This window comes from Anolis carolinensis, chromosome 4 (genome assembly GCF_035594765.1).
Source record: "Anolis carolinensis isolate JA03-04 chromosome 4, rAnoCar3.1.pri, whole genome shotgun sequence".
Classification (NCBI taxonomy): Eukaryota; Metazoa; Chordata; class Lepidosauria; order Squamata; family Dactyloidae; genus Anolis; species Anolis carolinensis.
Genome location: NC_085844.1, coordinates 142,091,354 through 142,118,724, shown reverse-complemented (window position 1 = coordinate 142,118,724; position 27,371 = coordinate 142,091,354).

Below are 27,371 nucleotides of genomic sequence, written 5' to 3'. Positions count from 1 at the left end.
ATCACCTTCCTCACAAGCTGGGTGATGCGGGGCATGGGACAACAGGTTCCTCATGCTCCCCGATTACATTCACTAGATTTACCATGATGCATGGTGATTCCAGCAGTCTGTGTGACAAGGTCATTGAGTTTGACACCTCTGCTGTGGAAATCTCCATCTTGAGGCCAAAATGATGCTAATAAGGACTGATTAAAACTTAGCTGTTCACCCAATGAGAAGAACCTTGATTTTTGCCTGTCTTTGGCTTCTTGAACTTTTAGAGTCTTTGTATTATTATTTTTGTTATTGTTAATGTTGTTATTAATTATTATTTTATTGTATGACACAGCAAACAAGATAGACATGCTGGATTTCATATCACAAAATCACAAGTCAAACACTTCCCAAGCATTTAGGACTGTGTGATGTATTTTCAGATGATGCCTGCAGATCCCAGTAGGGTGGCCTTTTGCAGTTGGCAGATCGTAATTTTGTCAATGCCTATTGTTTCCAAATGCAGGCTGAGATCTTTTGGCACGGCACCCAATGTGCCGATCACCACCGGGACCACCTGCACTGGTTTCTGCCAGAATCTTTGAAGTTCAATCTTGAGGTCCTGATAGCGGCTGAGTTTTTCCTGTTGTTTTTCGTCAATGCGACTGTCACCTGGGATGGCAACATCAATGATCCAAACCTTTTTATTTTCCACAACTGTGAGGTCTGGTGTGTTGTGTTCCAGAACTTTGTCAGTCTGGATTCGGAAGTCCCACAGTATCTTTGCGTGCTCATTTTCCACAATCTTTGCAGGTTTGTGATCCCACCAGTTCTTTACTGCAGGGAGGTGGTACTTGAGGCATAAGTTCCAATGAATCATTTGGGCCACATAGTTGTGCCTCTGTTTGTAGTCTGCCTGTGCAATTTTCTTACAGCAGCTGAGGATATGATCAATGGTTTCATCGGTTTCCTTGCACAGTCTGCATTTTGGGTCATCAGCTGATTTTTCGATCTTGGCCTTAATTGCATTTATTCTGATGGCTTGCTCCTGTGCTGCAAGGATCAGGCCTTCTGTCTCCTTCTTCAGTGTCCCATTTGTGACCCAGAGCCAGGTCTTCTCCATATCAGCTTTTCCTTCAATTTTGTCAAGGAACTTTCCATGCAATGTTTTGTTGTGCCAGCTGTCAGCTCTAGTTTGTACTGGTTTTTTGTCTGCTGTGCTTTGAGGAGTTTCTGATTTTTGGCTTCAATCAAAGCAGGTTCTTCACTTTGCTTTACATATTCTGCCAGGGCATATTCTTGTTGTTGTTGTTGTTGTTGTTGTTGTTGTTATTGTTATTGTTATTGTTATTATTATTAATTATTATTATTATTATTATTATTATTATTATTATTTTACCATTTTGTCTTTGGCTTGTTGAATTTTCAGGTTATTTTATTTTTGCTTCCTTTTTTAGGTGTTTGAAGTATTTTAATGTTACTGTATTGATTGTACCCTTGCCCAATATATGAGACATAGGACAGGGAAAATGTTTTAATTAAATATATCAATAAATACATTTCAATAAAAGTTTTCATAAAATAAGCACATTTTCTCTTTGTGTTAAGATAACCCTAAATGACTCTGAAGTTTAAATGAAATGGATTTTGTATTTAATTTGGAGATTTTTAAAAAAAATAAAAAATAAGACAACATCAAAATAATTCAGATTAAATTTATGGGAAAAATCCCTTGGAGGTTTTACAGTCTACATGATGGGTAGAAATATACATAGCATTTCCCAGATGTCTTCTCCTAGTAAGGGGTCTGGATAGCTTAGTTTGTTCCTTTTTCTAAATCAGCATCAAAGAGCTAGAAGGACTACCATGTTTCGGATTTAAGGACTTATTCAGACAATATGGGGAAAAGTCTGATTTGTTAGAGTATGCTGAAGACATATGAGCTCCTAAGAGGTAGCTAATATGGTGTTATGGTTAAAGTGATGAATTCTGGGAGAACAGGTTAAAATCTCTGCTCAGCCATGAAAACCAATTGGATGAACTTAGGCAAATTGCATGCTCTCAAGCTAAGAGGTAGGCAATGATCAAACTTATCTAAATGAATCTGACCAAGAAAACTCTATGATAGAACTGGTGTCAGTTTGAAGACACAAGAACAACATAAACAAACAACCCAAGACAGTTATGTCAGTCTGTTTCAATGTAAAACAAAGAAATAGAACCTTGGAATATTTTTTAAAAATCCCCTTATAAAAACTTTATTATGGACCAATATCCAATTTCATAATATCATGATTTTCTCACTTCAACTGGCAGCTATAAAGGAGAAAAAAGAATGTGAAAAATGAGGGCAAAGTGGGAATGAAATGCAAAAAACCAACAGCAGAAGCCTGACAATACAATTAAAACTTGTATTTGCAACAAACATATTGACCATTCACTAAGCAGAAAATAACATAACCTAAGAGCAGTTTGGAGAACCAACACTTAACAGTGAAATATGAAATGATCATTTCTGTTTAAACTCAAAGAAATAAAATAAAGTTGGATGTTAGTTCTAATTCAGCTGTTGCATGTTAGAAAATTTCTCCATGGGTGAATGGGTACCAATGTTTGTCCACACAATGGGCTATCCTTCCAGATATTTGACTTAATATCAATCACCAAAGGAACTGGAACTCTAATGTCTAACTTCCACATTTTTCAGCTGTTTTTCATCAGACAATTGGTGAGTGGGGGATGCTGAGGTGTTGTGCTTGAATATGCATCTCCAGCTTTAAAAATAGGGTATCTAAAGGCACTGGAGTCCGGGGGGACAGAAGAAGGGGATCATGGTCCACATGTTTCCTACTCCTGCTGTACGTAGATCATTGCAATCTTGGCAAAGCTATGTTGCAGATGGTCACTTGGGACATAAATCTGTATCTATCTAACCAGCTTTGACAGTCTATTTGTATCTCCATATATTATGTGAACTAATTTGTTATCACTTCTCACCACTCAGTACTGTCAGGAGTTACCTCTTAGGAAATATATCCTGTTTTGTGGAAATTACGCTATCACAATCAACCTGGAAAGTAAAATTACAATGGACCCATCTTTAATAAAATGCCTCACTAAAGGGAGGGAAACATTAAAAGAATCCATGTTTACTGCTCTATCATTTTCCTCAGCCAACTGTTACAGTAATAAAATTAGGCATCCCATTTCATTTAAGGCAACAAAAGTAATTTTATTTACCTTTTCCTTACACATTTGCAAGGAGCAATCTGCTCCTGGACTCGTTAGGTTGCTGATTAAATACGGTGTCACTTAATTTTGGACTAATTAAAAGAGAATTGAGACCGCCTATGCAGCAACAGCAAAGTATTAAGTTTAACTGAGCTTTGCCTAGCTTTTTCATTGCCTGTAAGCATCTCTTTGGAGATGTGAAATGAGGTAGAGGAAATCCCAGTATAAGTAGAATGGTCTTCAAACATCCAAAAGAGGCCTTTCTTCTGCAACTCTCATGTCTCAAACAACCAATTTAATTGGGAATGCGAGTCTACGTGCAAACATTGGAGCTGGGTAGCTAAAATCAATTGAAGGTATATCTATACTGTAGAATTAATGTGGTCTGAGAACACTTTAACTGCCATAGTCCACTGTTATAGATTTATATGTTCTTCAGTCCTCTTTGCCAAAGAGTGATGAGACCTCACCAAACTATTAATTTCAGATTTTCATAGCTTTGATTCATTGCAGTTAAAATGCTGTTAGATTGCATTAATCCTATTAATTCTACAATGTAGATACAGCTGAAAGTATCAATTAAGATGGAAATTATCCAACATATAGAATAAATTAAATTAATGATGTCATTAATTAATTGAGAGAGAGTGCTAAGGAGCTAAGATATTTTAAACTTCCCATCTAGTTCTTTGCCTAGCTCCCGTAGAATGTTTCAAAACCAATTCTTGATTTTTGTTAGTACCTCACTGTTGGGCAAATATGGTACTCTATTTAGAACACATGCTTAGAATCCCTTAATTGAGTATATGGTTAGAAGATGATAATTTAGTTAATTGCAAAGTTGAAAGATTGAAACCAAATCATACAGGAATGGGATGGTCTTATTTGCTTCTAGATAACATTGCTGTGTTCTACATCACACCATTCCTTGCTTCAAGTATACTGGGACTTTGATGGCATCCACACAGAAATCAGTAAGTTAAAAAGAGGCATTGAAGAGTTGAATGCATAAGGGAAGGAGAGGGATAAAGCAAGGGATGAAGAGATGAGAATGAGGATTTCAGAAATTCATGATTCTGTTTTGTTCTTTCCAAAATTCAAAGCAAGAGCAAAAGGAAGGAGGAAGGGGGTGTGAAATTATGGTTGATCTCTGATCAGAAATGACAGGTTTTCTCCTATTGCTCATCAGCAAGATGCCCCACCATGCAACACATTCTCCCAGTTTGAAAGACTAGTGGTGCACAAAGCACCATTGATTGGATTTAAAAGTGTAGATGTTCTTTGTACACTCTTTCCTCACATCCGTGGAAGAAGTCAGAGAACAAAGCCACTCTCAACCAGGCTCAAGAAGGGCTCCAGAGTTGGGGAGTCAGGTTCAGTTCACATAAGTTAACTTTGGCTACAGAAAACTCATTCAGGGTGAGGTCCCAGGAACCAATGATGCTGTGGGAATATCCAAGCCCTAACATCATCCAGTTTCTGGAGAGCTTGATGTGTTGGGTAAGATGGGGAGTTTCATTCAGATTCCCACCTCTGTTCTAATTAACTTTAAAAGCAAATGCAGTAGTTGCTATTTTAGCAAGACACCTGATGAATGTTATAAGAATAAGTAAAACTACTAAAACTCTATGATGAGGAAAGGTGGATCATGTATCATTACACAGCCACTGCATTTCACTTGAAGCAATTTCAAGGCAAATTTAGAGTCCAAATATCTGAGAACTTTCAGAGGAAGCCTACAGAATTTTGATCAGACTAGTAAAATTCCTTGAAGGAGGTGACGTGTATCATTACACTAAAAATAAATTATGTCAAAACACTAAATGGAGCAAAATATTCTAAAATATCTCATACCCTTATTATTGTATATCTCAACCTCTGCAATGTGTCTCTTCAAGGATATTCTTCTAAAACATATTGGAAATTATGGATTATTTGTTCAATATTTATTTTTAAGTCTGCTATCTCTGTTTATTTTCCTAAAAGAACTACAATAATATAATATCCTGGTAAAGTAGACTCTCAGTTAACCAGAACTCTCAAGCAACCAAAAAATCAAAGAAATAGTATTGCTTTTACAAAGCCTTTTTATAATATAGTAAAGCTGTGTTACATTAAGATAAGTTTGTCTTAACTTGTCTTTATTTACTTTTAATTAAAGGTAAAGGTAAAAGTTTCCCCTGACGTTAAGTCCAATTGTGACCGACTCTGGGGGTTGGTGCTCATCTCAATTTCTAAGCCGAAGAACTGGTGTTGTCCATAAACACCTCCAAGGTATGTGGCCGGCATGACTGCATGGAACGCCGTTACCTTCCCGCCGGAGCGGTACCTATTGATCTACTCATATTTGCATGTTTTTGAACTGCTAGGTTGGCAGGAGCTGGGGCTAACAGCGGGCATTCATTCTGCTCCCGGGGGGTTGAACCTGGGACCTTTTGGTCTGCAAGTTCAGCAGCTCACGCTTTAACACACTGTGCCACCAGGGGCCCATACTTTTAATTACTGTATGTAAATATGAATATTAAGTCAATACAAAGTTTTTTGTATGATATAGTATGGGGTGTAGATTAGCTAGGTGTATTTTAATATGGATTAAAATGGATTCCCCCATGTGATGAGGCAGGAGTAAAGGGCGACAGGTTCCCATGCAGGGGGATGCAGCGAGACTGGCCGATTCTGGTGGCATGTATGCCAAGGTGGCAAGTCTAGGAAAATGTTATTTCCAAACTGCATGGTGGTCACTTCCTCTTTGTGGGAGAAACTGCCCCATCCAGGGCTTCAGAAAATGAGAGGCCACTGAATGAAATAGTCAATAATATCTCAAATGGCAACAACACCATTACTGTGTTGGTGGTTATTTGTTTTGTTTTTGTTTGTCGCTTGGAAATTTGAACATATATTTTGGCTTTGCATTTTTGTTGCTGGAGTGTGGCATTAACACCCTTAGTGCACAGGTGGCCTATAGGCCATGCTGTCTTCAAATCTACTATAAAGAATTATGCTGTAAAATTAAGCATTGTCTGCCATGTAGCAAACTATATTATGTTTGGACAGCTTTTTAATGGGTAAATGCATTTATATTGACATGTGAACTGAGTGCATTTGAATTCATTTATACCAAGCAGTGAAAATTATAACTGTGGCTGGCATACAGAAAAGGCTAGGCAATTGCAGTTTCCAGTGCATTGAAATAACAATGCTGTTGTGTTGGCAAATTTTGGGAGAGTACTATCTCTCAGTGCCATGTAATGTTTTATATAAAATGGTAATACTAAGAAGACTGAGATAGTTTCTAAGGAATCATATTGAACTGAGATGTTGCAGTCTAGAGTTCATTTATTCAATTATGAGTGAATTCCATTTCTTTTCTAATTTCATTCACTTGCTATAGGATCACTGTAGGCTGTGATTCTTTTGCATATTTCTTTAAAATATGGCCACATGGAAATGTGCTTCAACTCACTTTGAATGTTCTTTTGTCTTTGTCTTGTTGTGCCTCCTGTGTGTATGAGTGAGAGAGACAGTGTGTGCATGCTTAGCTTCACAAAGGGGGAATCACTGTTTTTTCACTAAAGCTGGAGCTTTAAGCGAAGTACGTTTTGCACAGGCCTTAACTACAACAGCAAAAAATATCATTTGGCATCTCAGTCTCAAGCTGGAAGAAAAATCTGTTTATGGGGATGGAGAATTGTCAAAGTGTTATCTTGGGGCACTTCCACACAGCCCAGAAATCTATACCAAAGTGGGTTTTAAAAACCTGCTTGGCCTGGATTTCTGCCCCCACTCTCACCCAAACCACAGGCAGGCAGGCAGCCATCCTGAAGCCCCCCAAAATTCCTCCTAAAAATAAAAAAAACTTACTTGGCAGTGTGAGGAAATTACATGCCAGGAGATTGGGGGGGGGGGGGGGAGAGAGAGAGAGAAATCCCCCCAATCTCCTTACACATCATTTCCTCTCACCTTCATTGTTATTATTATTATTATTATTATTATTATTATTATTATTATTACTTTATTCTTACAACCCACCACCATCTCCCCAAAGAGACTCAAGGCGGCTTCCATGAGAACCAAGACCAGCATAAAAAAGGAATTCAAAGTTACATAATTAAAGACTTGGCATGAGGAGGAACGTTATAGCTGCCAGATAAGTTTTTTTAATTTTATGGGAAAAATGGGGGCTGATGGAGGGGGTGGGTGCCATCCCAGACTTTTGGGCTCCAGGAGCCCAAAAGGTCCATGCGGGTAAATGGGGAATCGCCTCCAAGTAGTCCTGGGATTACCCGTGAGTGAGTCTCCACAAGCCCACTACCCCATTAGACCCAGGTCTTTCAGGAAAGCCCAGATCTAATGGGATATCTAATTAATTAAGTTTTACTGGAGGCATCATTTGGATACCTCTGGTAAATCTGAGACAGGTCTCGCTTTTTGGGCCTGTCTGGATGAGACCTTGCTGTTCAAAGGTGGCAATGGTGAGAGTTCTTGACATGTCTAACTGCAAAGTGAGGATGAGACAGAAATAGAGATGGGATTACGAAGGGTAGGGAAGAAGGAATGAATACAGTCATTAATGCATGGTGGTTCTGTCTCCTACATATGTTTTAGATGTGCTTTAGATGCTCCTTCTTTTTCTTTACTTGGTTGTTTTGGTCCCTTCTTTGGAGCTGACATTCTTCCTTGTATACTTTGGACTCCAGGAGCCCAAAGAACCAGATGGCTGTGGGATTGATCCCAGGACTGCAGAAGCAATCCTGGGAGTCAATTCCCACAGGATCCACTCCTGGAAAGATCCAGATCTTAACTTAAGGTTTGAATCTTTCCGAGTGTTTTATTAATTCAGAGCAAATGTGCAGTCACCAAGGTGTTGAATAAAACAATATGGAGCCACTGTGATTCCCAATCCAGTTGAAATGCCCAGTCACTTGCACCTTCTCTTTCAGATAAAACCAGTTAGATACCTGATTCATTGTCATCCAAAACCAGTCTAAGGTGCCTTCAATTAAAGTACTGCCTCCCCAAGGTATACAATTTATTTTCTCACAAATCACTAATAAATCCTTTTCACCATCCCTATTTATGCATTTATTATTAAAACATTTATTTCCCATACTATATCTGAGGTCCTCAGAGCAGCACAAAATGAATAGTAAGCATGAAAGGCTAAAAGCGTTGTAAGTCATTTAACACAGGAGAGATTTAAAGCAAGTATACCAGCTGAATCCCTTGCAACAAAATACAATAATTTAGTAAAAATGAACAGTGAATTTGAATTTGTATGATTTCCAAAACTACTGCTTCCTCACCTAATTTGATAGGAAGGGAAGCCCTGTCACATCTCTTCATCTATACTTCCTTGGGTACAATATATGAATGCTTTGGCAGCCTTGTCAATCTAGCTCTTTAACCTGACATCTCTTACCAGGAAATCCCTTACCAGAAAGTCATTTAATGCAATTATGTGTTCTGGCATAATTGGATCAAAGCAATACCAGTTACAATACTGCAGGAAATGAGGAAGTAAGATCCTATTACTGACAGTGAATGAATATAATGTGGGATAAAATCATAAACAAGTGGAATTTAGAAAGGTAATACAGTAGACACCCTATTAAAAAACAAATGTGTCCATGCTTCACATCAAGTGGATATCTGAGTTCAGCAATTTCTTTGTTAATCCTTCTCTTGAAATGGTTTCAATTCTTTATCCAACTGTGTTTCCAAATGTGCTAGATTTATTTCCCATGTATTCATAACTGAAAGCTAGCCTGGCTTCCTACATGTAAATAATGGTGATCACAGCAACAACAATTATGATGGTTGCAGTTAGAGGGAAATGTACTATATAGAATTGAATAATCTGAAGTTTGACTCCAAGGGCCCATTCACACAAACTAAATACAGTACTTTAGCCACATAATGAGAAGACAGGAAAGCTTGGAGAAGATAATGATGCTGGGGAAAATGGAAGGGAAAAGGAAGAGGGGGCGACCAAGGGCAAGATGGATGGACGTTATCCTTGAAGTGACTGGCTTGATCTTGAAGGAGCTGGGGGTAGCAATGGCCGACAGGAAGCTCTGGCATGGGCTGGTCCATGAGATCATAAAGAGTCAGACGTGACTGAATGAATAAACAACAACAAAATATAGCACTGTGATTCCACTGCAACTGCTGTGGTTCTATCCTTTTGAATCCTGGGATATGCCATTTATGGAAAAACTCAGAATTCTCAACAAGGGAGATTGAGTGCCCCTCCAAACTACAATGCCAATTGGGGTTGCCAGGTGAATAGTGTCCCAGTGACTGAAATTTCAGAAACAAAGCCTGGTCCAAGGACCATAACAGTCTTTTTAATGTCTTAAGCATGCTTTCCTGGTAGTGTTGGAAAGTGAATCCTTTCAGTATTTCTGGATCAACTGATTGGGTATGGTAGCAAATGAACCTGGGGGTTGGTGCTCATCTCCATTTCTAAGCCGAAGAGCCGGCGTTGTCCGTAGACACCTCCAAGGTCATGTGGCCAGCATGACTGCATGGAACACTGTTACCTTCCCGCCAGAGCGATACCTATTGATCTACTCACATTTGCATGTTTTTGAACTGTTAGCTTGGCAGGATTTAAGCTAATCAGGTAATATCACAGCCAGGAGAAGAAACCAGGCTGGCAACAAAATACATGTTATATTTTCTGGAGTTGTTCTTAAGAAGTGGGGATTTTCTTTCCAAACCCTAACCATCTCTTTATAAAAGCTCACTTTCAGTTTTATGGGAGTTTTTCTCACATTGTTGCTGTGGGTGAAACAATATTTATCAATTCATTTTGTTGGGTAGTTGTTTAATGTATATCCCTCCTTTCTCCCATTACGAGATCCAGTTCACGCATGGCAATGGTTGCAGTCCTCTCTGTGATCTACTCTAAATTACCCAGTGAGTACAAGCATTTATATCCATTTCTTCATTTCTGATTCCACTGGTGTTGTGTTTCTTTGTTTATTTTTTATTTGTTTTTTGCTTTTGTTTTTTGATACAACAATTTCACATAAGCATAGCATACAGACAAATAATTTGCCTACAAACATGCCGACCCTGAGATTTTTGGCACCAGATAAAAATATATGGGATCTTCAAGATCCCCTCACAAACATGAAACATTTGCTTCCTTTGCTGCCTTTGTCCTCTTCATCTGGAGACCTGGAGATGCATAGTTATCTCTGAGATGTTGGATAGCTTTCTACGATCTGCCAACCTTAATCAGCCAGTGAAGGTCATGGGGCAGAGGTCTAAATAAAGACATTGCATGACCTTAATGCTCTCCCCAAAAGAAAAGTAAGTGTTGCAAGATCTATGAATTCTTCCATCGTGAGTCACTTACCTTATCCATCCATCCAACTAGTCATCAGATTCCTCCAAATCTTAAATTGTCACTGAGGTTTCAGAGATTAAACCTGGAACCTAGGGGTAGCCTACAGGGTCAGACTGCACTATGATGGATGTCAACCCTGCTAATGTCATTTATGTATGATACCTCAGGCACAGTTGCTTAGAGCATGTCATTCTAATGAAAAAAACAGTCTAACAACTGGGTCAGCCCATCTCTGTTGGAAATTACATTTTCTAAGCTCTGCAGAAAGATGAGAAACTTTTTAGACCTGCTTTTAAGACTTTTCTAATCAGTAACTTCAGCAATATGTGCAATACAGTATAGTCTAATTGCATTAACTTTTCCAAACAGAAGCAACACTCAGCACAACCCCCATGTTCAAGTGAATGTGCTCTTGAACTGTGGGTAATAATGAATCCTAGTGAAATGAATGACACTTCCTGGATATCTCCTAAGCATTGTTCTCTCTAGGAATTTGCTGGCACCTCCAGTGGGAATCTATGGAAACTTCTGGTGGAAGCATCCCCTCGAATCCACTGGAGGACCAAGAAAATTTCTAGAGAGGGCATATTTTGTTTAATGTTGGTAGGTGAAACTGTGGGTTCTGGTCCTGTAAGCAGAAGGGTCATCCTATTCTACAAAAAAAACTGCTTTGAACAGTTTGATGTTGCTCATTGGTAACATTTTCTACCTTTCCTGATATTCAGGCTATAGAATACTCCCCATTACTCAAAATAATTATTATCTTCACCATAATGATTATGGAATAAAAAGGAAGTCCTATTCATGCAGGTATATTCAGAAAAAAACCTATTGATTTGAATGGAACTTATTACTTCAAAATATTGAAAAATAATATAACCCATATCCCAAACAGGGTTTCAGGAGGTTGGGGCAAAACATTTGAAGAAACAAAATGGGAAGGAACAAGAAGGAAGATAATGGATGTAAGTGAGGGAAGTCAGACAGAATAAGAAGATGAAACATACAGAAGAAGAAAACATGAGTAAGACATGTAACTAGGAATTGTACTGAAATGATAGGGACAAAAAAAGAAGAAAGAATTGCAGGAAGAAAATGTAACAAAATCAGCAACTGAAATTAAATCAAGTCAAGTGCCAAAGATCAGCAGAACAAAAACTTGCTGAAACCCACAAGCACCTTAGACCAAGGGAAAAAAATTCAACCATTTGACGTAGTGTAAGGAAGATGTCAACAGTACTAGTGGGAAGGTAAACAGTAAGACAGAAAAAGTCACATAGTATCTACCCTGCAATACAATACTGGGCAACCCTCAAAGCAGTGAATACTGAGGGATCTCCCCATACCAGTAGCTCCCCATATCTGACCCTTGGTGCTGGCACATTTGAGGCTCCAGCTACACAGCCCCATATAATCCCATTTCTGAATTCAAATTATCTGCTTTGAATTGAATTATGTGGCAGTGTACACTCATATAATCCAGTTCAAAGCAGATAATCTGGATTCAGAAACTGGATTATATGGCCGTGTAGATCCAGTCTGAGAAACTTTGAGCAGAAAAACAAGAAAGAAGAAAAGTGTCCTTCTGTACCCAATGGAGAACCTAAAGTTCTTCTAAAGAACTCTCATCCTAAGATTCCTCCCCTTGACTTGAAGCCTGAAGGAAAAGAGTTGGGCATTGAAATCTGTGAATCCTTATTAAACATGATGCATCCAGGAGGATTACAGTGGGCAGAAGTAGCACTTATACTCCCCCCACAAGAGGAAAAAGGAAATTACTTTTTCTAGACACTGAATGAGTAATTTGGCTTATTTTGTAAGATAAACCAATGAAAACCAAAGGGAAAATTCCCATTTCTCAACATCATGGAACTGGCTGGTTCATCTCTAAACCACTGAAAAAAATCTCTTTCTTTGGCTGATTATTGAAACTCTCTTTAAAGAAATGCTCCAGGTGCTACACACCAGATTACAAAATGATGGTGAGGTGTTTATCTCACAGTAAGTGCTGCAAACACTAAATTCATGTACGAGAGGTGGCAGAATAAGGCTGACATCTGTTGCGAGGCAGGATTAATTAGGTATTACTTTAAGTGATGAATCCTGGCCCATACCCATACGAACAGTTGGCAAATGCTCTGTTCTAATCAGAGATTTTGAAGATAAAGATGTTCTCTTACAACACAGGCATGCTGCTGAGGCCTTTATTAGTTGTATAAATGCTCTTATCACTTTATCAGCCTATATTAGCCTATAAATGTTACAAACTGTGTCACATGCACATAAAAGGAACAGGATATGTTCTGTGAAAGATTTTTGTTGCATTCCTGAATTTTTCTTACTGTAAAAAGGTTATACAAAACTGCACATTTCATTAGTTTTATCACATTGTTTATCATTTTTTTGTTTATTCCTACTGATTTCAAAATTAATTTTAATTATTTTTTAAAGTTACTTTTTTAAAAAAACATTCATCTGAAATACCACTCTCTTTTTTCACCTTCTAGACACCTTATCACTCTGAACTGTTACAGTGATATATTGCACTTTAACTTCAATGGCAACAACCTGTGGGATTCTGGGATTTGTAGTTTGATGAAGTCTAAGAGATGACAATTCTAAATACTCCTGCCTGAACTGCATATCTCAGGATTTCATAAGGGGTTGCCATGGCAATTAAATTGGCATATAACATTGTAGTGTAGACATCTCAATCAGTTTCCTTCACAATTCCTCAGAGGTTTCAGATCTTCCTCCTATTGTTGTCATGATAGTAGTTATTCCTTTTTAACTTTAAATGCATCATCCAGTGGGGGAAAAGAACTCTTCCTGTGATTAGCTGTTCTCTCTTATTCGTTCATTCATTTCATTTATATCCCATCTTTCTACCAAAATGGGACTCAAGGGAGATTACAATATAATCTTTTTGACATTTTCTTTCTCCTGGAGTGCCCAGCAATTATTCTGAGGTGTTAGCAAAAAAAAATATGGCAGCTATTCCCTCAAAATGTCACAATTGTCATTCCAGGGCCAATCTGGGGGATTCAAATGCTTCCTCCAGCAAGGAAAAGGGTTTTTAAAGTAAACAGAAATGGAAATACCACAAACATTTACCACAGCCAACCTAGGTCATATTCAACCTAATTTCCTTGCCATTTTGAAGAAACACAGAACAACAGTGTCAATAAATATTTAAACATAGGTTTCTGCATTAGCAAATGAAAGTACGAAACTCAAGTTGTATTTGTCAACTTTTAAGAGTCATCCTGGCATGCATTAGAATTAGGTCTGTGAGTTTTAATCATTTTAAACAACCCCAAATTGATTTAAGATTCTTTTTTTTAAAAAAAAAGCGAGAGAAGACAAATAACATAATTTATTGTGCACAACAATGATTAAGTCTTTCCCGTGTGCTATTGCTCTAAGGTATGTGTGTGCATGATGGTTCTCAATTACTAGTAGCATTCAATAACTTAACTGTGGTTTTCCCAGCACTTCAAATCTCAAAAAGACATTCACAGTGAGGTCTGATAATATGGAAATATATTTAAATTTAAACACCAGTGAAAACAGAGAAGATTAATCAACTAACAATACTTTAGATAGTTGACAGCTTTAATTATGATGCAATTTGTAGTTACATTATCACACTATCAGTGTTGAATACATTATTATAGCCTAAGTCTGGCATTCAAAGCAAAGGAATTCCTCATACCGCACAAAAGAGAGAGCTGGGATATGTTTTGCTATTATGGCCAGAAAACAAATGTGACAAAATGTATTATATTGGAAGTAGGGGTGGCATAGAAATTTGTTTGGTTTAGATAATTTCAGATTATAAGTTATTTCACTTTTGAACTACTATGTGAACTGAAATTCTGTATATTGCAAAATTCTTACTGCACTGAAATTTGCAATGAAATTACAGAAATGCTCACATTTGATGAAAGTGTATGTATGTATGTATGTATGTATTCATGATTCCAGTATTTAAAGAGAAAGTCACTAACAACATTAAATTATAATAATAATAAATTGATTCTTATACCCCGCTATCATTTTCCAAACGGGACTCAGGGTAGCCAACATAGGGGACAACATGGCCATAAACACAAATACAAACAATCTATCAAAGCAAAAAAAATAGATTAAAATAAAAACATAGTTAAAAGATAACAAAACAATTAAAAACACAAATTCAATAAAACATAAGAATATAAAATAACCATGTAAACAATACTCAGCTAAACCAGTTGCAGTAGTACAATTGATGTGAAATGATATTACATTTAGAGGAGTCACTTACAAAAAATACATATTAGACAAAATTATATAATAAACTCACCAAAACACATAACAATGTTCATCTGAACTCTTTTTTAAAAATTCAATATTCAGGCTGAAATAAGCTTAAAAGAAGAAACATGAGAAGCTAAAAGAAAACAAGAAACCAATATGTTACTCCATCCCTATTTGAAAAAGATGCATCTGGTTTCTCAAGAACTAAGACTTCTTTAACAGCAGATATACCCACACAAACTTCACATTAAGACAATTTATCATTCTGCTACAATGCGGAGATATTCACCAGTCCTGTAATGGATTGTCTATAGTTGTATTTTGAGACTTCCCTCTTCCTTCTGCTATGCATATCACAGATTATAAGGCACAGACGGCCTTTTGGTCTGTGCCATTTTGCCAGCAGTCACCGATGAAAGGGAAGGCACGAGAAGCTCATGGTGCTCTCCCTCCTTTTCCCATCATATGATGAGAACAGGACAGGGCACATTGGCACCATGTTCCCATCAGATGAGAGAAAGAGCAGCAACACGCAGCAATGAGCATTGTCCTGCCAACCTTTCCCCATCATATAAGGAAAAGTGGAGGAAAATAAACTTTCTTTCTCGTAGTGGTGGAGGAAGCATCCTTCAGTGCTTCCCCTCCACTTTGTGAGGAATGTGGGCGGGGCCTGCCATGCGTCATGTGATGGCGCAAGGCAGGCCCTGTCCAAGCCATGATTAAAAGTGGCAAACCCTATTGATCTACTCACATTTGCATGTTTTTGAACTGCTAAATTGGGAGAAGCTGGGGCTAACAGTGGGAGCTCACCCCGCTCTCTGGATTTGAGCCATCAACCTTTGGGTCAGCACATTCAGCTGCTCAGTGGTTTAACCTGCTGCACCACCAGGGGTACATATATCATATAGGATATAGGATAGGATATATGCCTAAACATTTTCAGCAGGGGCATCAGCAACTCCTTTTGACCTGACCTGTTTTTATGAACATATGCCTTCCAGTCATGTTAATCTGGGTGAGATAGCCTCAATTTATTTATTTATTTATTTATTACAACATTTATATCCCGCCCTTCTCACCCGAGAGGGGACTCAGGGCGGCTTACAATAAACACACATATAAAAATTATACAATACACTATAAATCAGATTAAAAATTATTAACTTACATCAACATTCATAAAAACATTCTAAAATACAAATGGACATGTTCAAGTTCAAAAGACTGGGTCTGTCAATTGAGTTCTGGCGTACATAATAATAATTGGCGCTGCTGATTCTTATTTGAAAGCCTGGCCGCACAACCAAGTTTTAACCTTCCTACGGAAGGATAGGAAGGAATTAATCCTCCATTATCCAACTTTTTCAACTACTTTTAAAATGTTCCAGTTTCTTCAGCTTTCCCCTTCAGTCTTAGCTTTATTCAGTTGCTGCAAACTAAGTTTAAGAGCAAAGGAGGGAAGAGTTTTGCCCTTTCAGGTAGGCTCAAGCAAAAGCAAATTGCTACAAACTTTCCTAACTTCGGTGTTCTTTCTCTTTAATAACATTTGACATCTTGCACGCTCTAATGCTGCTTCATGACATGTCCCAGTTTTTAACTGTAAAAAGTTGGAAGACAGATTAGTATGTGTAGAAGTATCAAACCAGCATTCCTTTCAGGGATTTTGTATATTCGGGATAGACTCACTGAGCTTTGCTTAACCAGTGGGGAGAGAACTGATGGGATAAGAGATGAGAAACAAGCCTGTATCTGGGCCTTTCTAAACAGGCCCTAAAATATGGGAAAAAAACTAGGATAAAGGGGTAGGTAAAGGTAAAGGTTTCCCCAGACATTAAGTCCAGTCGTGACCGACTCTGCGGGGTTGCTGCTCGTCTCCATTTTTAAGCCGAAGAACCGGCGTTGTCCATAGACATCTCCAGGTCATGTGGCCGGCATGACTGCATGGAGCGCCGTAACCTTCCTGCCGGAGCAGTACCTATTGATCTACTCACATTTGCATGTTTTCGAACTGCTAGGTTGGCAGGAAATGGGGCTAACAGCGGGTGCTCATTCTGCTCCCGGGATTTGAACCTGGCACCTTTCGGTCCGCAAGTTCAGCAGCTCAGTGCTTTAACGCACTGTGCCACCAGGGGCACAAAGGGGAGGGGTGGCTAAATGATATTTGCCAAAAATGTGTGCTGGATTGCTTTAATGACCTAAAAACATGTGTTAAAAAGATGCACTTAAAATCCGATTTCAGCCTTAAAATGTACATATTCCTTTACATCACTGTATATCCCTACACTCAAGAAAAACATGTGACTTTTTTCCTCTATGCTGGTGTGAACTGCTCCAGTGCATGTCCGCATTTTAAAATTCCAAAATAGCTGATGTGGGCTGTAAATAAATGGAGCCACTGATACACAGGTGTACAAATTGAAAGCAATTCCCATGAGAACTCTCTGCAACCATTCCTTTGTTGCGATGTTTATGAAATTAAACAGAGTTTGAATTTACACAGTGGGCACCAGCATGACAGCAAGTGACCCCAAAAGGAAATAGGGTTCAAGAGGGGAAAAGTAAAGGCAACAAGCGGGTCAGGAGAGATGACAAGAAATTTGCTTGTGTGCACACTCAGATATCCACATCAGCACTTATAAGGATATCCATCACAATTTAAAAAATTAAAAGCAAATTTTAAGGTTTTCTGAACAACAATTTTTGATCAATTAATGAAAAATAAAATTTCCATACAGAAGTATTAATTCTTGTTTAGAAAAACTATTTTCTACACAGAAAATGCTGGAAGTGGAGATTCATTCCACGGAAAATGTACATATAGTTGATTTGCATAGAAAACAGTCTTATCTGCCCTGAAGACATATTTTTCTGCTTAGAAAATATCTTTTTCTACACAGTAATTATGTTGAAAAATTATTTCCTATTAATAAAATGCTGTTTCCTGGGCAGAAAATGCCATTTCTTGCACAAAAACAGCCACATGTGAATTTTGTACAGAAAAAAAAATCCAAATTGAAAATAGCCCTCAAAAACATATAGTTTTCTTTTCTATTCTATTTTGATTGGAATCATAAATTGATTAGATAACGGTCAAAAATAAATAAAAGTTGAGTCTCTACCTAACAGCAAGGCCCACAGAGCAACTCATGTCTCCAATCAGTTATTGGGATGTCAGTGAGGCAACAGTGAAGATACCCCAAAACAATATTGTGTAGAACCTCATGGACTCTTCTGGTCTGCACCAAGCTTCTCGGAATAACTCTTGGGAATTTTTTATATACTACGTGCCTTCTTGTGCTGCCTATTAATAACACCTGCTGCCTGCTGGTTATGCTTCTAATTAATGGCATGGATGTTTAACATTTTCATTTGATTAATAAGGCACACTCTGACAGAGGATTGATTATCTATAGTAATGTCCAACATGTTTAGGATGTGTTTTAATAGATTACCGGTACAAAGTCCTCATAAATACCTAAAAACACCAGATGCTGCATAATGTTGGAAGCTAAGCATGGCCAAATCTGGCCAGCACCTGATTGGGAGACTGCCAACGAACATCAAGTGCTGCAGGTTACACTTAGAAGAGTGAACTGGCAAATCCATCTCCGAGCATTCCCCACATAAGAAACATACGGGGTCACCCCAAATTGACAAGTCAGATTTTTAGAGATTTTCTTACACCAGAAAAAAAGTACTAAAATTACTCAGTGTGACCATCATAAAGAAACTTAATGAAATATTACATCCCTAAGGGAGAATTGAATTTTGGCTTAATGCTGACAGAAGGATATGTGTACTATTCTGTGATATGTCAAGACATTGTTTTTCTCTATCATATGTGTGTGTAAATATGTGTTCACACACACATGCATATACATATAGATTTCAAGATAAGGCCCCGGCGAGTTCTAAGAATAGACAAATTTATTCCATTCACCCCAATCCAATGGCCCTTCTACACAGCCATATAACCCAGAATATCATGGCACGTAATCCACGATATCTACTTTGAATTGGATTATCTGAGTCCACACTATCATATTATCCAGTTAAATGTAGATTTTATACAGCTGTATGGAAGGGGACTATGTTCATGTCACCTCATTTTACCTCAGAAGAAAATCCTGGTAAATTTAGCCTTACATTTAATCCATACATCTCCTTTCTCATCATGCTGCTTGGTCTAGCTAGAGGTTTTTTAAAAGATTCTGAAAAGCATTCTGTGTCACAAAGCAAACTGAGACAGAGAAAAGAAATCACCTCTGGATGAAGGAGGACAGAAGCAACCATCAGATCCAGCACAACCAAAGTGTTCTCTAGTAAGAGGATTCCCCTGGAGCAAAATCAAAGGGACAAAAAAAATCCACTTTGAAGTCAAGAGGGAAGAGGAATAAAGCTGCTCTAGCACAAATGGAATGGAGACAATTTTGAACCAACAATGAAAAATGGGGGAAATTGTGTGTGTCCTGATATTTCATAGTTCACGTTGGGTTGGGGAAAATAGCCCAGCTTCTGCTACAAGAGAAGAACATATCTTTCTTACATGTGATTTTCACTTGATCATCAAAGATGCAGTGATATAGAAAATGATCATTTGGCAGATCTTGGAAAAATGATTTTGGATGATACTTCTAAGAAATCCCTAGCCTATATGGCCACAGGCCATGCTGGCTGAAGGTTTCTTATAATGGTAGTAATTTTCCCAACTCTCTCATTTACTCACATTTCTAAAGGAAAAAAGGAAAGGTCATGGGGGGGGGGGGTTACTATAGCTTAGTGGAGCTGCATTAGACAGAGCCACACCATTGGCCAATCATGTCCACAAGGAATGCAAGAAGGGTAAGGAAATGTGGCCACTTCCAATTTTTCTGCCATATGGACCACACAAGGATATCCCCTTTCCCCACCCCCAAATGCAAGTGAACAGAGGCGTAGTGCTGGTTTTGAAAAAAGAGTCATATCAAACTGAAGGTTGCTAACTTTTTAAAATGTGAATTCCTACTGATAATAGTAAATGTGGCTTCAGGCCTGCACTTTGACCACATTTGTTCTGCAAAAACTAACAGCAGCCTTTGCCAGCCCTGCCTGAAGATACTAGGAATCTGCATGAACAGAATATACTCTGATAGTGAGTTTGTGTAATGACCCTTGAAAATAGTTAAACATGGGCTCATTGACAGTAGGTGTGCATCTTTTGTGTCAAGCTAAGAAAAAATACTTACTGAGGGCTCATCTACATGGGATAAATAACCTGTGTTCAAACATGCATTCAGTTCTGGCTGTCTTCATGATGTTCTGGTAGCTATTGTGGAGCAAACCAGATTCATCCAGTTTAGCCCTAGTTAAGAAAAGTTGTAGGATGCTCCAGAATTTTCCTAAAACTCCAGAATAATCCAGTGATTTTGGTACAGTGTGGACAGCAGGATTATGTCTGATTTAGACTGGCCAACTGTTCACAGGGGGCACCAGCACCAGCACCATCTTTTTTTACCTGTACTTCTCAGTTCAGAGAAAAGGGAACAAATCAGGCCTGTGTTGCTGCCATCACCCCTCCCAGATGGCCACAGAGGTCCATGAGAGCTCCTGACCATAACATGTGTCCCATGCTGACATCAGCAGAGGCAACAGCATAGTCTGGTTGTGTTTTCACTTCTACTGATGTCAGCACAGGACATAGTTATGCAGCAATGGTTAATAGTACAGTTGCATGTCCCTCTCTAATACAGTGCTTGCTTCAGAAACATTAATATGGATTTCAGGTGAAGAACCATGTATTAAAAACTGCCAAAGATAAAGACATGCTGCTATAAAAATATATTTGGTTAGCAGAGTTTTAAAGATGTTTCCTTGGAGTTGCAGTTGCCCAAAAGATATACACTTCCTTGAAACCTTTTAGTTTAAAATATGCACTCAGAGATAAAAACAAAGTTCTTTGAAAAATAACCTATCTTGTTTACTCATAAACATCTTGTATTAATTAACCATACAGGCACATTTCTTATTAAAGTTCAGTTATAGATATGATGTAGCTTCTCTCTGTGTTGAGTACACAGGGTATCATTCTTAATCAATAGTCCATAGTCTTTAAGTATACTTGTACTCACTGAAGTCCATAAGCATAATTCTATATTGAAATCCTAACGCAAACTTCTCTATTGAAGTCCAAACAGCAACCTACTTTCATTGGAGACCAAACACATAATGCATCCACCTCCACTGAGGTCTGATGCGAGACTGAATACAAAATGGAGTCCTGAATCTGAACATGTTCAGTACAATCACATGTCTATAACCCCTCCAACACCAAAGAGGTACAAACTTGCAAATCAACATACAAATAGAATACAGGTTAGCAAATATATACATTAACAAATCAATAGTGAGAGGCAAAATTCTGCAAAGTGCTGTACATAAACTTCAATTAGTTCAAAACACAGCAGTCAGACTAGTTACAGGAACATCCAGGAGTGAGCATATTACACTATACTATAGTCACTTCACTGATTGACAGTTATTTTCTGAGCAAAGTAAGAAGTATTGGTTTTGACCTTTAAAACCCAACATGTTTTGGGTCCAGGTAACTTACAGGATTGCCTTCTCCTGTACAATCCCCCCCCCCAGACACTTCGGTCCTCTGAGGAACACTTACTCTGACCAGTCAGAACCCAACTGGCAACAGTTACCCAGAGAACTTTTTCATTGGTCACCCCAAGATAATAGAATGACCTGCCAGAAGAACCCCAACAGCTAAATCAGCTGTTAGAATTTAAGAGACAATGAAAGAACTTCTGGCAGGCTTATTCGGTCAATTTTTAACCATGAATTTTAAAGTCATGTCTTGTGTTTACTGTATTTAAATCTTTGTTCTGTATATTTTAATATATGTATTTTATATAAATATATTTTAATATTTGTCTTTTTACATCATGTTTTATAATGATGTGTTTTTAACTATGTTGTGTCTCATCTCAAGGAGAGGCGGGTAAGAAATAAATTATTATTATCATCATTATTATTATTAAAATAGAAATTATAGGGATTATTCTAAGCATATAGCTTAGAATGTTCTCCTTTGCTCTGCAGGTGGAAGTACTGCTGAGTGGAATCAGATGAAAGAGAAATACTTGTAAGCACGTGGAGGATGGTCTGCATCAGCAGATAAATGTCTATCTGGACATGAGACGAGATAAGATCAAAGAACTGTGAAATGGGATCTGCTTTCCACACTTGTATAGTTCAATTGACTCTCGTTGTAAGATTTTATACACGTATGAATTTTTGGAGTATGAGTACATGGTGGGTAGAGCTGTAGTTGTTATATTTACGTTCTGGTGGCAATTGAGACAAGGGAGAATTGCACATCTTCTTGAACATGTTCATTGTTTATGGTCACCCTTCACTAAAATAAAGATGGCAAAATACAGATGGAAATCTTTACTTCATAACAACCCAACCTTCAGAAAAAGAACTCCTAACTTGTAAGTTAAGCAAGTATTTATTTTCCCGTCATGAAGTACTTGATATGATAAAAACCAAGAGAGCTTTCTATTCACTTTGTGCTATAAAAGAAAAAGGCTGAAACAATGTATTCACAACCAAACAATGAGAAGAGGCTTAGTCTCACTGATTTTAATTACTATTTGCATATTTGTTGTTCTCTCCAGTGTTTCCTGCTGTAGCATGGCAAAATGTATGGGCTCTTGCAAATGCATGAGTTCCTGGGGCAGTGTTTCAGTGCCTTCTGAGCATCTGCCATCTCTCTAAACTAATGTTTATTCACACATGCTATGGAGGTGTGCATCTTCTGCAGTTCCCTGATGCAGGATTGTAGCTTTAGTGTATCATTGATATTCACATTATAGGGATACTTCGCCTACAACTTTTTAATATTACATTGAAGAGTGCTTTCTGTAAAGAGCCATATCCCTATGTTTAGCATGATAAAATTCCTAACAGGTATTTGGTGGGGAGCAGAAATCCTGAAAAAAAAGCTGCCCAAGTTTCTTCACATTACCAGAACATCAAGACAAAATTGCAAAGCTAATTTATGCACATAGTGGGAACAGATAATTTATGGGTGCATGACTTAAAAGCTCGGTCTGCCCTTCCACTAATTGGTCTCTTGTCTTCCTTTGTATCCCATTCTGCATATCCTAAACAATAAGCTGTCATTACAAATCTTTATCTGTATGTAAAACTGAAATTATTTGGAATAGGTGTTGTTGGAGACTGATGTAGGGACTTACCCCCATTCTGGTCTTTTAATTCATACTTAGTCTGGCTTTACCATGGGGGCTTTTGTTGCATGTAAAAGGCTAAAAGTGCAATTATTCCCACAGCAAAAAAAGACATTAATGAGCCAACATTTAACAGAACTATCAGAATGAAAAATGTTACAAAAATCTATGAATTTAATTTCTATTGTGGATGGAAAAAATAGAATATAAGTGAGTCACAACATATTCATTGTCACACAGAATAATTGGGATAGTAGCAATACACAAGGCAAAATATGGAGACAATCGACACCTCCATTCTCATGAAGAATGGACTGCAAATTAAAATGGGGAAAAGTCTGCTTCTAAAAATTCCAATGCACCAGATCATGCAAGTTTAGCAAATTGTTCAATGACTTATGGTAGCTCCATGAATTTCATACCTTTTTTTTAAAGTAAATGAATTCTTGGAAGTAGCTTTGCAAGTATCTTCTTCTGAAGTATTTGTTGGCAGTCTCCCATCCGAGTACTAAATAGGGCTGACTCTGCTTAACTTCCTAAAGCAGATAGTATTTGGTGCCTGTAGGTCATTTAGAAACCAGGAGCCATCTCTTATTCAGACAGAAAATAGTCCATTTTGACTTCTGTCCCAAAGTCCTCAACATCCTAAGACAACCAGGAGAGCACCCAACTTCTCATACCAAGTGCTCGGTATCTTTCTATGACTTTTCCCCAAGTTACAGTGACACCCCATTCTGCCTCTTCTTTGAGATTGACATTGACATCTCTACCATTTTTCCCTATGGAAAACTTCTTTTAGCAGTCCCATGGGATTTTGTGTTCAAATATTATAACTTTACTCAAGTGTTTTTAGTAGAACTGTCATGTCAACTTCCATAAGGGATATGACTTTCACCTTACTTCTGTTCCTCCTCAGCTGTCAGCCTGGTGCCCATCCCTATATCACTAACACAATTTGCCTGGTTAAAAACAGCCTTATCTTGAAATACCCTCTCCCCCTTTGCACCATTCTCCCTAGCAACTCATTGGACTTTGGAGAAGATGAATATCACCTTCTTACTCAGCCTTATCTCACCTGCTTGCTCTGTTTGGTCTAAGTTTTTCCAGTATGTTCTCTTTCCTCCATTTTACACCCAAAATTAGATGTATAGCAATAGTTTGCTGCTGTTCTGCAGTCATTTTCCTCTCCCATCTGGAAGAGTTTTCAGTACCTGTCATCACTAAGCTTTGTTAAACTGCCTTGGAAGAGAGCTCTGAACCTAACCAAGGTTCCCAAGATTTTCCATATTGTGTCCCTGTTAATTTGGAAACAAATGCTAGCTTTTGCCTGCATGACAGCAGGAAACAAAACCAAGCTGGAGAGGTTCTCCTGACACCATTTAACAACCACCTTCTTCCATATGCTCCGCCCATATGCTCCAGTTCACATCTGGGACATTGCTTTGGAATTTCCTATTTGGCATGAGGTCAAAAGATCTAAAGAGCCTTGACTGCCTTTCCTGGAACAATAACATTTTCTATAAATAAATGTATGCATTCATTCACTCAGTCACCCATACTTCTGAATTCAGACATGCAAATTGACTTGCTTCTGAAAAACAAGCTGGGAAAGGATTATACAGAGGCAATCCTTTCTAGTTAAATAACCTACACACAAGTCTGTTATTACATGGAACTGCATATAAAAGAACTGTGATGTGCAAACTCTTCGCCCTAGCCATTTTATTATTCATACAGAGAACATTCTCAGCTCCAAAATAAATAAAAACTTAATGAATAGCAACACATTTTAAAGTATTTTTAATAATTAAAATTCTTGGGGGAAAGGGGCTTACCATCTAAAACCAGAAGACACACTGGTATCTCTGTTCATGGCTGCTTGGGTTGAGCCGTATGTGAGTAACTTTGCTCATTGTGAATATTGGTCCAGAATTATTATATTTCATAAACATTTATTCTTGGCTCTGTTTCTATGTACTTTAAGATTCCTCACCTCACATGAATCAAAACACAGATAAAAAGTGCAATTTTAATTAATGCTGTATTGTGTCCTGTAAGTGTAAACCTACCTACGTGGGAGTTTTGTACCTTAAACTGAATAGGCTTAATAGTAAAAGCATGCATAAATGCAGCCAAATGACTAGCCCATTTGAAACATTTTAAGCATTTTTATTTTATTCACTATGTCCAATAAGCTGTATATGACCTAAAGACAGTTGTTTCTTCCAAAACTAATAACCAATAGGAAGAAATTTCGAACTTCCTGAGAATTTTCTTCTCATTTTGTTGTGAGAAACCATCTATTAAGTATTCTAGAGATCACTGATGGTCGTCTAACTGGAACTTAATTTGACACTACTCTTTCCATTTGTTTTAGGTCTGCGTCATTTTGTAATATCATAACCCTAATCCCATTCCATTCAGTTTCTATATTAATCCACAGATTGAAAACAAAAATCTCATAATACTGGGAGTTTTTTTACCATCAAAGTGCAGAATTTAATATGCATTTCCATTCAATATATGAATTTAAATATGTAAAAATAAATACTTACTTACTTACTTAGGCGATCCCTCGTAAGTTGAGGATGATGGCCCTCTGTCTCTGGTGTCTTGGGGGTGTGTCCGTAGGTGGCTATTCTTGACCCGCATGTTCTTCTGCAGTGAGGACATTGGTTTCCAGGTGGAAGGCGGTCCCGGTCAGGGTTGGCTTGGCGCTCCTTCCTCTTGGCACGTTTCTCCCTCAAGCTCTCCATTTGTGCTTCTTCGAACTCCACAGCACTGCTGTTCACAGCTGACCTCCAGTTAGAGTGCTCAAGGGCCAGGGCTTCCCAATACTCAGTGTCTATGCCAGAGTTTTTAAGGTTGGCTTTAAGCCCATCTTTAAATCTCTTTTCCTGCCCACCAACATTCCGTTTTCCATTCTTGAGTTGGGAATAGAGTAGCTGCTTTGGGAGATGGTGATCAGCCATTAGGACAACGTGGCCAGTCCAGCAGAGTTGTTGGCAAAGGAGCATCGCTTCAATGCTGGTGGTCTTTGCTTCTTCCAGCACACTGACATTTGTCTGCCTGTCTTCCCAAGAGATTTGCAGGATTTTTCTGAGGCAACGCTGTTGGAAACGCTCTAGGAGTTGAGTGTGATGTCTGTAGATCGCCCACGTTTCTCAGGCATAGAGCAGGGTTGGGAGGACAATGGCTTTATAAAAAAGCACCTTGGTATCTCTACAGATGTCCCGGTCATCAAACACTCTCTGCTTCATTCGGAAGAATGCTGCACTCGCAGAGCTCAGGCGGTGTTGTATTTCAGTGTCGATGTTGACTTTTGTGGAGAGGTGGTTGCCAAGGTAGCGGAAATAGTCAACGTTTTCTAATGTGACACCATTAAGTTGTATTCCTGGCGTTGCAGAGGGATTAGCTGGTGCCTGTTGGAAGAGCACTTTGGTTTTCTCGATGTTCAATGAGAGGCCAAGCTTCTCGTATGCTTCTGCGAAGGTGTTTAGAGTGGCTTGTAGGTCTTCTTCTGAATGCACACAGACTACGTTGTCATCGGCATATTGGAGTTCTAAAATAGATGTTGTGGTGACCTTGGTTGTGGCTTTCAGTCTGCTGAGGTTAAATAGCTTGCCATCTGTCCAATAGATGGTTTCCACTCCGGTGGGAAACTTCCCATCAACAAGGTGAAGTACTTCACCTAAAAATAAATAAATAAACTATCATCTCCAAATACTATTTACATATGTATATTTCCCATATAAACATGTGATGCAAAGCACATTTTGATCGCTGAGAACAATGCCACAATATTCACAAAGATCAGTAGGTAGCTAAGTTGAGTTATAAATGACATTCTGTAAATGGCAAGACAGGCCTGCAAAACGGAGGGTTATAAACATGTGTTAAAATTATTTTGGAATGCTAAATCCAAAAATAGCCTCAGATTTGCTCCATTTGGTACAATTATTCAAAACTAGCTTTGACATTCTTATTTTGTATTATGTGACTTTGGGAAGTAAAGACTAAACAGTAAGATAGGGGTTAAAGTCATAGACTTTCAAAACATTTCAATTTACTGATATGAAACACAGCAATATGTTCAAATGCACTAAAAGAAATCCCACTGAAATATCAGTGTTCATACTTAATCAAAACTGAGCAACAACTGAATTGATAAAAAATATTGAATTTGTGAAAGAACAATGTGTGATATGACATTTTTATTATTTTTTTCAAATTCAGCACCCCAAAATACATTAAAAACCAGTGCAATATTG